Source organism: Lissotriton vulgaris, chromosome 7 (genome assembly GCF_964263255.1).
Source record: "Lissotriton vulgaris chromosome 7, aLisVul1.2, whole genome shotgun sequence".
NCBI classification, from domain to species: Eukaryota; Metazoa; Chordata; class Amphibia; order Caudata; family Salamandridae; genus Lissotriton; species Lissotriton vulgaris.
Window position 1 is genome coordinate 662,946,532 of NC_141695.1, and position 13,759 is coordinate 662,960,290.

Consider the following 13,759-nt stretch of genomic DNA (forward strand, 5'->3'; position numbering starts at 1 on the left):
CATTAATGTTTCTGTTTGTACCTTTTTTTTCTTGCATTTGGATGAATATACAGATTTATTAAAATTACTGTTATATTATTTTTATGACCCTGTTCCATTTTTATAACTTGTAGATCATGTGTCGTACTCAATAATTGTTCTGTATGGATATTTAGCGCGGTTTAAATATAGGTTGCCAAACCGCCCTTCGGCCTTCCATAATTGTGTGTTCTGGTAGCTTTTACTTGGTGGAGTGTATAGTTGGGTACATCCTTACACAACATCATGCATGTTTCTTGCAGGGTGATGATGTCATAGTGCTCCCAATATGCAGGGGCTGTGTCTTCCTCTAATTCTTTTTTGGCAGCCGCGATGTTCCAAGATAAAAATCTTATGTTATTCCTGATGGTGCTTTTGCCTTTTGTGGCTGGTCATTCCGTATTCCTAACATTTAAGGCTGTGGCCATCCAATTCCATTTATTGCCCTCTTGTTGTGGAATAGGACTCACTGTAGCGTCTCCGGCCGGGTTTGTTTTTCCTCTTGCGTTGTGGAGTACTGAGTATGCAGGTACGTTCTGTACTTCCTCTTTTTTTTTTCTTTGTCTCTGTTAGTAGGGGTGAGGGATATCGTCTCTTTATTGGTTTTGTCATTTTGATACCCCAACTTTCAAACAGTTCTCTGGCATTCATTATTAGTGCTACAATATCTTCACTTTTCCAGGTTGATAATGTTTTTTCCATACTACTATTCTCTCCTTTCTCGAGAAATTCAATTGACAACAGATCAGAAGTAGACAAATGCTTCAGTGACGGAATTTCAGCTATTAGTTTTAATAAATTCCCTCAATTGAGAAGGTCTTGTTGTCCCTGAGAAATATAATGGGGGGTCAATATGATCTGTTTAACCCAATTATTTTCTCGATTATTGCTCAGATTTTGAATCTTGGTTCGGTGTGTAGGAGTACCTCTCTTTGAGTGGTTCCATGTCTGTCACCTTCACGCTTGTTGATTTTAATTATAATGTTTTCATTGGGTACAACTTCTACCGGAGGTTTTCTTTGCTCCATCTCAGTAATTCCCTTTATTTGGACTGGGTTATTCTGCTCATCACTAGCTTGAGTCGTTGAGGTAGGGCCTGATACTTCCCTTTGAATGCTTCCATATCTATCTCCAGTTTGTGTATTGATTTTAATGCTCAGTTTTTCCTTTGATTCCTCTTTCACAGTAATTTTTTTAAGCTCCTCTACTCTAGGGTTAATTTCTTCAAGACTAAGGGCCATATGTATCAAAAAGTCATTTTGCGATTCTCAAATAGCGATTTTTTGCGACTCACTGTTTGAGAATCGCAAAATGCTATGTATGTAGGATTTACAATAAATTTTGTGAATCCTACATATTCCTTAATTGCTGCGAATCGCAAATTGCGATTCGCAATTAAGGACTACCTCCCCATTCATTCCTATGGGCCTAGCGGTCCATAGGAATGATTCAGAAAACATTCTCAATTTGCGATTAGCAATTAGCGAATCGCAAATTGAGAATGCAATTTCAAGGGTGCAGGGGTGTCAAAACAACACCCTGTTGCTCCCCTGAAATAAGCATGGGTGCACATGTGGCACACATACATGCCCTAAGGGCATGTATTGGCGTCACATTGCACTTTGAAAATGCAAAAAAGTGAATTTTTCAAAGAAATCGCAAATTACCACCTACATGAAGTTGGTGGTAATTTGTGATTCCTTAAGGCCAAATTGCACTTTTTTGGTGCTACTTACATTGCATTTAAGGAATCGCAAAATTTGCGATTCCTTAAATGCAATCGCAAATTTTGCAATTCCTTATTTGGCCTTAATGCATACCATTTGGCAAAATTGTATTCGCTAACGCCGAAATTCTGCGAATGCAATTTTGCTTGATACATATGGCCCTAAACTCTGTGGGGCAGATTTATGAGGTCCTTGCGCCTCTTTGCGCCGCAATTGCGTCACTTTATTTGACGCAACGGTGGCGCAAACAATGCGCCCTATTTACAACGTGACGCATCTAGGAGATGCGTCACGTTGTAAAGCCCTGCGCCATAAGGAGGCGTTCCTGCGCAGGGGGGGGGCGTTCCTGCGCAGGAACGCCTCCTGAATGTGGCTGAGTGAAATCGATGAGATTTCACTCAGTCACTTTCAGGCCAATGCTGCGTCAAAACCCTGCGCCTGCTTGAAGCAGGCGTAGGTCTTGACGCAGCATTGTGAAGATGGGGCACCCCGAGCCTTGCTGGAGCTGCGTCGCGCTTGCGATGCAACTCCAGCAATGCGGCACCTTTACGGCACAGATGCGTCACGCATCTGTGCCGTTTTTGCCCCATGGTGCTGAGAGAGCGCAAATCAAGTAAAATGTAGAAGTGCACCATATTTACAAGCACGTTGCATAAGTCTAGTTAAAGGAACATATAAGAGTGTCGAATTTATAGAGTGCATACAGATAAGAGTGTTTAATTAATACAGAATGCATATATCAGTGTGAAAAGCTAATGTAGTAATGTTTAGAGATGTTAGAATGTTATTAAATTCCATGTTATGTGGCTGTTGCAGAGGAGAATGTAATGCTACCAAACGTAGAAATGTGTAGGCCTCATGGCAGTTCACTGAAAAGAAAACGTGCCTTTACAATTTCACATGAGATGGATTACTGTTGTTATAATTCAAAGTATTATTGATCATAGACTGAAAATATATGTTTTATAGAAGTGTTTCCTATAACCTGTGTGTATAATTAGTTAGAATACTGTTTAGGCTGAGAAATAAAGGTTCATAGAGTGCACAGGCCTGTTTCATGTAATTCTAGTAGGCCTGGAGAGATAAGGTCGTTTCTTTTGATCTGAATGTGCTAGTTAAAATCAGGTCGTGTTAAGCATAAATTGTGGACCATGCTCGGAGGTTTACGACTTGTGAGATAAGCTGGAGGCCGGAATTTGGGGCCCACTTCATGGGTGTCTGTTTGCAGGTGCGAGGGGGTTCCAATCAAGAGAGTGATGAACAGAGCTCTGTTCTGGGAGACAGGCACAGGCCTGGAGGAGGCTTCAGGAATTTCCTGGGGGGTACCGTCTTGCCGGAGAAGAGCCTGAGAAGCAAGGTCAACGCTAACAAGGAGCCCAGAGGAGTATCAGCATGGAAAAAGCCAGAACCGACACCACGTGAGGGGTGTACGTGAGGGGCGTCTCTGAGGGGCGTTTCAACTGTAATTGTGATTTTGTATTAGGGACAGCACCCCTGGGTGGAGTTAGAGCAGATGGCCTGAGGAACCTTAGAGAGCGGATGGGTAGGCAGAGAGGGCATAACTGCGATGTACAGATTTACAACAAAGGCTAAGGGAAAGTGAGTGATTTTCTTTGGAAGTCACCACGGCTGACACCTTTTAGGTTAAGGTCCTGCTAAGTAGGGATGTCACCTAGTCTAGTGTAGGGACAGTCTAATCTGGATTTTTCTTCCTTTTGTAAATGACGCTCAAGTTACAACTTGGGTCTATTCTTGCAAACTTGCTGATCTTTGAATTAGTCTTGGTGATATTCTTCTGTCGCCTAAGAGCATTTAGAGAATTCATGTTTGTAATGATGCCAGTGAATCTTTTGAACCTTATATTGAGATGTTTCTATCGGATCACTGACATAATATAGAATGACAAAATATAGACTTGCCAAAATATAGTCACCAAAATATAGAATGCCAAAATATCGAATTCCTATCTACAAACAGGTAAGTACAAAAATATCGAATCCAAAATATAGTCTGTAAAAAATATAGACAGTCAAAATATCGATTTTTTTTAAATGTCTTACAAGTAATTTAAAATTAATGAAATAATAAATATAATTAACTAAAACATACTTAAAAATACTCAACTAACCCTAAAATTAAGATATAATTAATTTAAGTTATTAATAAAAAATGTACAATATTTTACCGTAGGATAGCAGGAGGGTAACATTTAATATTACCACTCCAGTGAGTGCAACAGTAGGGAAAGCGTTGGATAGCGTAGGGGTAAAAAATACTATTCCCACTCCAGAGAGTGCAACAGTAGGGAAAGCGTTGGATAGTGGGAGGGTAAAAAATACTATTCCCACTCCAGTGAGTGCAACAGTAGGGAAAGCGTTGGATAGCGTAGGGGTAAAAAATACTATTCCCACTCCAGAGAGTGCAACAGTAGGGAAAGCGTTGGATATTGGAAGGGTATAAATTACTATTTCCACTCCAGAGAGTACAACAGTAGGGAAAGCATTGGATAGCGTAGGGGTAAAAATTACTATTCCCACTCCAGAGAGTGCAACAGTAGGGAAAGCGTTGGATAGCGTAGGGGTAAAAAATACTATTCCCACTCGAGAGAGTGCAACAGTAGGGATAGCGGGAGTGTGAAAATTAGTATTCCCACTCCAGATAGTGCAACAGTAGGGAAAGCTTTGGATAGCGTAGGGGTAAAAATTACTATTCCCACTCCAGAGAGTGCAACAGTAGGGAAAGCGTTGGATAGCGTAGGGGTAAAAAATACTATTCCCACTCCAGAGAGTGCAACAGTAGGGAAAGCGTTGGATAGCGGGAGGGTGAAAATTACTATTCCCACTCCAGTGAGTTTAACAGTAGGGAAAGTAATGATTTAATATATTATTAAAAATAAATTAAATATCAATACCAATAAAACATTAATTGAAATTAATAACCAATTTAATATTATGTAATAATTAATTAGAAATACAACTACATATTAGTTATTAAAAATTAATAACCTATTCATAATTATTCGACAACGAATTAATTTTAAATAACAAAAACTAATTAATAATAAAAATTAATACCAATTAAAAATTAACAGTACATTAATTATCAATACACAAAAAGTATTTTTAATATGTAATTAATTACAATTACATTACTTCCCACCCTATTCCCCTATAAACCCACATCCCACTACAGAAAATACATTAATACAATTATCATAATTATCAAATATTTAATTAATACAAAATAATTACCAATTAATAAAAATTAATTGCCAATTGATAGAAATTAATTACCAATTAAAAATGAATTAACAATACATTTAAAATCAATACGAATAAATGAAAAAAAATATTTACTTTATTACAATTAAATTACTTCCCACCCTATTCCCCTATAAACCCACAACCCGCTACATAAAATAAATTTAGAAAATTAATATAATTAACAATTAATCAATTAATACAAATTAATTGGCAATTAATAAAAATTAATTACCAATTACAAAATAACAATAAATTCAAAATGAATACCAATAAATAAATAGAAATATTTAATTAATTACAATTAAATTACTTCCCACCCTATTACCCTATAAACCCACAACCCGCTACAGAATTAAATTACGCAAAAATTAAATAACATAAAATTCTTTACTTAAAATACATTAAACATACATTACAAAAATTAATATACACTTTTCACACATATACTAACATACAAAACACTTTAAAAAAATTGATATTATTAAAAAATCGATATATTTAATGCCTATATTGTATATTTCGATATTTTGACTTCTATATTTTGAAAATCGATATTACTTACCTTAAATTCGATATTTTTAACCACTATATTGTGTCCATTCGATATTTTGTCCATTCTATATTTTTACTTCGATATTATGTCCATTCTATATTTTGGAATAGATATTATGACTGTTTACCGTTTCTATCTCCAGTTATCTTTGGCTTTATAATAAAACTTTAAAACTTATTCGTAGTAAGTGGTTCTTCAGAGTTGTGTAAAATCTTAAACTGATTAACCTAGTAGTGGATTGCTTTTTACTCTGTGGCAGGTAACAAAGGTTCAGTCGACCTGAGTTGGGATCTAGATCTATAGTGATCTGATAAGAGATCAAAAATCCCGCCGTAACAGTTGGTAGCAGAGTAGGATGGTTACCTTCTAGAGGAAGGTGATCTAGACTAGGTTAAGATTACCCCGAGGCCCCTAGAGATCGAGAGATGAGCAGCAGAAGAATCGCCTGCCGAAGAAGGTGCTGACGGTGTGAGAGAAAAGCAGCAGAGTCGGTCGAGAGTGAGTATAATAAGGGTCATGCGTTGTCAGATTGCGGTGTTTTGTGTTGTATCTGTATTGTAATGTCATGCGGAGTTGAATGCCTGTAGTGTGATTGAGAGAGGGTTGTGAGCGCGCGCAACCTGGTGAAAATCTTAATTTCAGAGAAGAGCTTAAGTGGTTCGGGTGTATCGGACATCCAGAGTAATTGTCGACCATTGTAAAGGGGGTCATGAGGTAACATTGATCGCCCGCAGAACCGTGATAGGGGGAATGCAAGAGTGAGTGCATGGGTAACAGACGCAGGTCGGAAGTTACCGTGTGTAAGTAACCTATCATTTAAGGCGATTGTCTGGACGTTCGCGGAAAGACATTTTGTCAGTTAAGGTGACAATTACAGTTAGACTGTGGGCGTACAGTCAAGGAAAGTGATCGCTTGGTCGGAAGTAATCATTTTTCAGGGTATGAATGGGATGCATGCATGACCGGGAGACGAGCTGAGAGAAGAGGGGAACTGCTACGAAGGGGAGACGAGTGACGTCAGAGAGAGCCGCGCTGTGATAGGCCGGTTGGTGTGAAGCCGCGCTGTGATAGGCCGGTTGACGCGAACCGCGCTGTGATAGGCCGGTTAGCGAGAACCGCGCTGGGATTGGTGGATTGTCATCAGGAAGCAAACGAACGCAGGGAAATAGGGGAAATTTGTAGAATTTGATCATGAAGTGTTTTAAATGCTTGAGAGCGATCTTTAAGAGAAAAAGGAGAGAATCTTATTACGGGGAAGAGGCCCCGCCAGAGGGTACACCAGCTCATTATATGGCTACGAATGTTGGGTTGCATACTATATTGTGGCTTAGCACTTGGAGTAAGATTACAGAAGGGAACGAAGAACTGACTTATAATACGGAACGTTTAGATTAGAAGTGTTGCACCAGCTAAAAGCAGTTATGTCTTCATTGAGACCTTTGCCTAGACCAACACAGTTTGAAGCCCTTAATGCGTGGATTAGGGCGGCGCATGACAGGAATTAGAAACAGACGTCAAGAAAGAGTGAGACGATCGGTAAGAGCAGTACAAGATGCCAAATGGGATGCAGAAACCAAGAAATGGAGGGTACAGACTATTGAAGTGGATAAGTTGTACCCAGTGATAGAGGTTACAGGAGACAAGAGAATCCCAGAGGAGGATGACGAGAGCGAGTCAGAGGATAGCCTAATAAATAAGTTGTTGATAGATAGACCGCCTCCGTACAATAGAGAGATGGAAGGTACTGGGCTCCCAAGGGAAGATAGGGTTGGCATAGGGGAGAATAGACCACTCCCTATAGCGGATTGGGAACCTACCAAAGGTGAGGAAACACCTCAACCTAGTCCAGTACAGAGAGTAGTCGGAAGGTTTGTGGTGCAGAAGGTGCCAGCAACGGAGTGTGTTGAGTCTTATGGATTGCCAGATGCTCTCCAAGTACCCGTTACCATAGGTCCTATAGTATTGATTTATAACCCAGAGAAAGCGCGAGAGGAGGAACAGGTACGGCTAGACAGAGAAAGGGCTGAAATGGAAAGGAGGAACAACATGACAAATGCCCGGAGGCAATTGCCAGGACCGAGAAAATGGAGCACCCCATTGGATTCAGCAGTAGATGCCATAACAGAACAGGGGGGTCAGAGAGGACCGATGGATCTGAGAGGACCACGGCCGAAATCCTTTAAGGAGTTGAGGGCTGACTTGAGGGAATGGGATGCTGCCACAGGGACACAGAGTAACAGGTCAAGAGCGGAAGCTGAATGGGGAAGTCAAGGCAATGGGACATTGTCTCACTGCGGGGCTAGCGAAAGCGGTCAGGAGTGGGACGGTAAGAGTCAGGAGGGTAGAGGAGATATCCGTCATATCCACGGTGGAAGTAGGCAGGAGCAAGAAGGTAGAAGTACAGAGTGTGGAATGGCGTCTCGTCTCATTCACAGTGAGGGAGACCGAAGGACGCAAGAGTACAGAGATAGCTTTAAGTGCACCCACCATGCACCTGGCGATAACGTACAGCATTGGAATCGCGGGAACATGGGGAGCCATGAGGTGTCTCACCATGCGTCAAGCGATCATGGGCAGGTGCGGGATCGCGGGAACATGGGGAGCCGTGAAGGGCCTTGCCATGCGTCGAGCGATCATGGACAGCAGGGGAATTGCGAAAGCATGGGGAATAATGGAGTGTCTTACCATGCACCTAGAGATACCAGGCAGAATGGGCAATGTGGACTATGGGGAATAGAGCAGTGTTTCACCACACACCAAGAGGGGATGGAACTGCATGGGACCTGGAGAGATGGGAGCATGGGAGGACTCCCCATAACACGCCTGAGCCCAGACGCAGGACTCAGAGCTGTGATGGGAGAGATGTAGATGGGCTTTCTAGAGACAGCATACTGAAAGCTGTGATAAAGGCAAAAAGGCTTGATGTGACCAGTCTAAAATCTGACCTGGACGAGATAATAGATGGTGCGTTGCCTTTAGAAAGGATTGACATGTACGAACAAGACGAGCTGCTGTTTTTAGCTAAGGATATTACTCGAAAGGCAAGAGCAACTCACGAGAAATTGTCTGAACTGGCAGACAAGTATATGGTAGACTTGTCGAGAACAAAGGCATTACAGGGTAACCATAGGTTGCAATATTCAGATCAGGACCTAGATGAGAGGAGGACAACTGGATTAAAAACACACATAAGGGAACTGATCACAGGAATAAGGGCATGGAGAGATCTGGATAAATGGGAAGAAAGGTGGTCCAAGAAAGGGACTGTCAGGCGAAGCACGATTGTGATGTCCCCGGAGGGAAGGCCACTGCGGATGGAGGCATTCCCTTTGCGAGAAATAGCGAATGGGAGCTATGTACATGTGCCTTGGAGTAGGGGAGATTTGGCTGCATTTACCAATTCATTTCCGAAGTTAAGAGAAAATCCCGTAGAGTGGTACAAACAGGTAGAGAGGTTTGTGAAGATCTCGAAAGTACTGTGGATTGATTTGAACACCTTATTTGATATTGTGGTCCCAGGAGATTTGTGGACAGCATGCAAAGTTAGTGTTGAATGGCCCACAGCAGAACCAGAAAGAAATGCTCATACTAATGGACCGTCAGAAAGAGTAATGGAAAAATATGAAAGGGTGATGACATGGCTGAAAGAGAAGGTGCCACCGCAGGATATAGATTGGGTGAAAATAGACCGAACTAGACAGGAACCCAAGGAGACAGTCCATGAATTTTATGAGCGATTGCTGAAAACGTTCAAACAATAAAGTGGATTAGATGTAATGGATCCTAAAGACATAGGACAGTTTGTATCGAAGTTCGTTTTAGGGTTGAGACCTGCAATTTGTTTGATGATTCAGCAACATTTAATTTGCTGGCAAAACAAACCATTGGATGAAATTTTGAGATACGCAAGGTATTGCAGTGATGAAATAGATTCCAAAGCAAAGAAACTTAAGGAGAAGTTGATGATGGTTCAGATGCAGTCGGCTGGAAAGGGTGGACAGCAGCAATAGGGAACAGGGACGATGGGAAGGAGATCAAATAGTCAGAATAGGGACAACGAGGAAAATCCGAGACCTAGAATAGACTTTGCTACAATGAAAAAAACGACAAAGTGTCACCAGTGTCACCAGGTGGGACATTGGAAACGCGAGTGTCCCTATAACCCTGAAAACGGAGAACTGGAAGTAGAGGAGGAAGAAGTTCAGACCGTTCCAGTCCAAGGGGTGACAGTACCAAAGGGTAAGGTGGCCAAAGGGGGGACTTCGGCTCCTCGAGCTCAGTTTTCTCAACCACCAGAGATTGCGACAGGGGGCAAGATCTATAGACAAATGCCTCTTTTAGTAGGAGGAGAAGAGTGTTACTACGTTGATCCACTAACTGGACGGCGTGTGAGTAGAGAAGAGGACTGTACCCTCGGGGCAGTTCTAGAAGTGGACCAAAGAGGACCGTTTGTTGAGGCTGAGGTGGCGGGGTGTCCTACGACATTCTTAGTAGATACCGGAGCTACTCGATCAACTTTGAGATCAGCTGTGGTTCCGGACCTGCCAATGTCGGGGGAAACAATTCAAGTGGTAGGAGTCGCAAATAGAAGAATGACTAACCCATTGACAGAACCAGTGCTAGTGAGGATAGGAAAATACAGCGATGAACATCAGTTTGTAGTATGTGATTCTAGCCCTGTGTGTTTGTTAGGAAGAGACTTATTGTGCAATCTAAATTGCACCATATACTGCACGCCTCAGGGAGTGGAGGTGCAGACTAACGACGATGATGCCACCTTTAAAGTTGCCAATTCAAAAGTATGTGTAGAACTGTATCCTACCCTGACGGTGGAAGAGCTTCCCTGGGACTTAAGAGATACTGTGTCATCTGAAGTATGGGATTTCACTGGAAAAGAGATAGGATTGATTAAAGGAGTAGAACCAGTGAAAATCATGATAAAACCAAATGTTGAATATCCGAGAACGCCTCAATACAAATTGACCCCGGAGACGATTGCAGGAATAAAACCCGTGATCGACTCCATGATTAAGCAGGGAATACTGAAGGAAATCGTGGGTAGTCCATGCAACTCCCCGATTATGGGTTTGCAGAAACCTAGCGGGAAATTTAGAATAGTACAGGATCTCCGAAAGGTTAATAACATAGTTGTTTCATGTTGTCCAGTGGTACCGAATCCATCAGTGATATTGTTTCAGATACCATTCCAAGCTGAGTGGTTCACAGTGATAGATCTTTGCCAGGCTTTCTTTTCAATTCCATTAGATGAGGAGAGCCAGTTTCTTTTTGCATTTAAGCTGGAAAATCGCGTCTTAACATGGTGTTGTATCCCACAGGGGTATACAGAAAGCCCATCGATTTTCAACCAGCTATTGAAGAAAAATCTTGAAAGTCTAGTACTGCCACAGAACTCGGTTCTAGTTCAGTACATAGACGACCTACTTGTTGCGTCAGAAACAGAAGAAGCTTGTAAGATAGACACCATCACCTTGTTGAACCATTTAGCTGAAAATGGGCATAAGGTGTCTCCAAGCAAATTGCAGTACTGTCTGACAGAAGTACAGTACTTGGGTCACCGAATTGAAAAAGGAAAGCGGAAGGTGTCTCCAGACAGGATAGAGGCGATCATGAAGATGAATTCGCCTACGACACAAAGAGAGGTCAGGATGTTCCTAGGAATGGTTGGTTATTGCCGACAGTGGATAGCTAACTTTTCCCTGAAAGCAAAACCCTTACAAAAACTGACGCACAAGGAGGTGAGTGATCCGGTACCATGGGACAAGGATTGTTTGATGTCGTTCCTACAGCTGAGAGAGGACTTGTGTCGTGCTTCAGCTTTGGGAATGCCTGATTACGAAAAACCATTTTTACTTTACTGTTGCGAAAGAGAAGGTTGTGCTTTGTCATTCCTAGCACAAATTCATGGAAATGCCCGTAGACCAGTTGCATATTTCTCGGCTACTTTAGACCCAGTAGCCGCAGCGTTGCCCGGATGTCTCAAATCCGTTGCTGCAATGGGTGTCAGCATTGAGAGGTGTGAAAGCATAGTGATGGGACATCAATTAGTGGTGTATGTACCTCATTCTGTAGAACTGTTAATGACCAGGACCAAGACACAGCACTTGACCAATAATAGGCTCACGCGCTACGAGCAAGTTATTCTTGCTGCGGAAAACGTGACCCTTAAGAGGTGCTCTGTTTTGAATCCTGCCACTCTGATGCCACTCCCTAATGATATAGAAGACGAAGAATGTGATGATCACGATTGCCTTGATGTGACTGAACTATGCACCAAGCCAAGACCAGATATTGTGGATGAGCCGTTGACCGACCCTGATGAAATTTTCTTTGTTTATGGCTCATGTGTAAGAGACAATACTGGTCAGTTGAGAGCAGCTTATGCTGTTTGCACCATTACTGGAGTTGTGGAAGCCGCTTGCCTGGAAAGAGTACACTCCGCTCAGGTAGCTGAAATCATTGCATTGACACGTGCCTGTTTAGCAGGTAGCAAAATTCGAGTCACCATTTAAACAGATAACCAATATGGTTTCGGTGTAGTTCATGACTTTGGGCAATTGTGGTCTCAGAGAGGTTACATGACCTCCTCAGGTTCGCCTATTCGAAATGGGGAGTTTGTGCGACTATTGTTAGAAGCGTTACACGGTCCGGCAGCAATTGCCATTGTTAAATGTGTAGCACACACCAAAGGTACTGATTTTGTGTCCCAAGGAAACAGGTACGCCGATGAGGTTGCTCGCTACTGCGCGGAGCAAGGATACTCTTTCACGGAAGTGGAAGTGGGTGGGACGCAGGAAAAGACAGAGTTAAACATGATGCTAGAAACAGTTGATACTTGGGATGATTTAAAAGGCATGCAAGAGAACGCATCAGATTTTGAGAAAAAGACATGGGAAACTGCAGGTTGTGTAAAAAGTGAAATGGATTTGTGGATTTCAGCAGATGGAAGGGCAGTATTACCACATGAATTAGTGAGTCCAATGGCAAGACAGATACATGGTCCAGTACATTTAGGAAGAGATGCCATGCTGCAGGTATTTAGGCAGACTTGGTACAACCCCAAGTTTAGAGTAGCCGCAGAAGCAGTGTGTCAGAGGTGTGTAACATGTCAGCAATTGAACGTGGGGAAAAGGACACCAGTTACATTGAGTCACATTGGGAGGTCTGGTGGGCCTTTCAACTGAATGCAATTAGACTTTATTGAGATGCCAAAATGAAACCGCCTCAGGTATGTTCTGGTGGTTGTATGCATATTTTCCAGATGGGTCGAGGCATACCCTACACGCAGGTGCGACACACTCACAGTAGCAAAGTTGTTGCTTAGAGAGTTAATACCACGCTTCGGGGTGCCGACCTCTTTGGAATCAGATAGAGGGACACATTTCAACAGTGAAGTTGTAAAGATGCTTTGCTCTGCATTAAATATTGATCAGAAGTTGCACTGTAGCTATCGACCAGAGGCTTCAGGGATTGTGGAGCAGATAAACGGAACCATAAAATCCCAAATGGCCAAAGTGTGTTCATCGACATCCTTAAGCTGGCCTGATGCCCTGCCATTGGTACTCATGAGTATACGTAGCACACCAGACAGGAGAACAGGTCTCTCTCCACACGAGGTTCTAATGGGGAGGGCAATGAGACTTCCATCTGTTCCAACTGCAGCTTTGTTGAATATCACAGATGATCTGATCCTGGATTATTGCAAGGGACTTTCTGATGTCATTCATTCTGTGTCTCTTCAGGTGCAGGCGGCTGAAATTCCATCTTCCAGAGACCTATGTCACGACCTGTGCCCTGGTGACTGGGTGCTGGTGAAGAAACACGTCCGGAAGAATTGCCTAGACGTGCGCTGGAAGGGACCATATCAAATAATACTGACAACGAATACTGCTGTCAAGTGTGGAGGGCTGCCAAATTGGATTCACGCCTCCCACACTCGAAGAGTTCCAGCACCCCTGGAAGAAACAGCTCCCCTCACAGATGAAAATCCAGCAGTGGACGATGAACCACTAGAGGGGATCAGTCAAGCTGTGGGGGTGTCGGAGGAAGCTAGGAGTGCTTCAGATCAAGCGGAAGACCGGACGACAGTGAAACTGAAGTTGCCACAGAAGGAGAAAGTTGCTGTGAATACGGCTCAGACACTGATCAAGCCACAAGTGATCAAGAATCGAGTGTGAGGA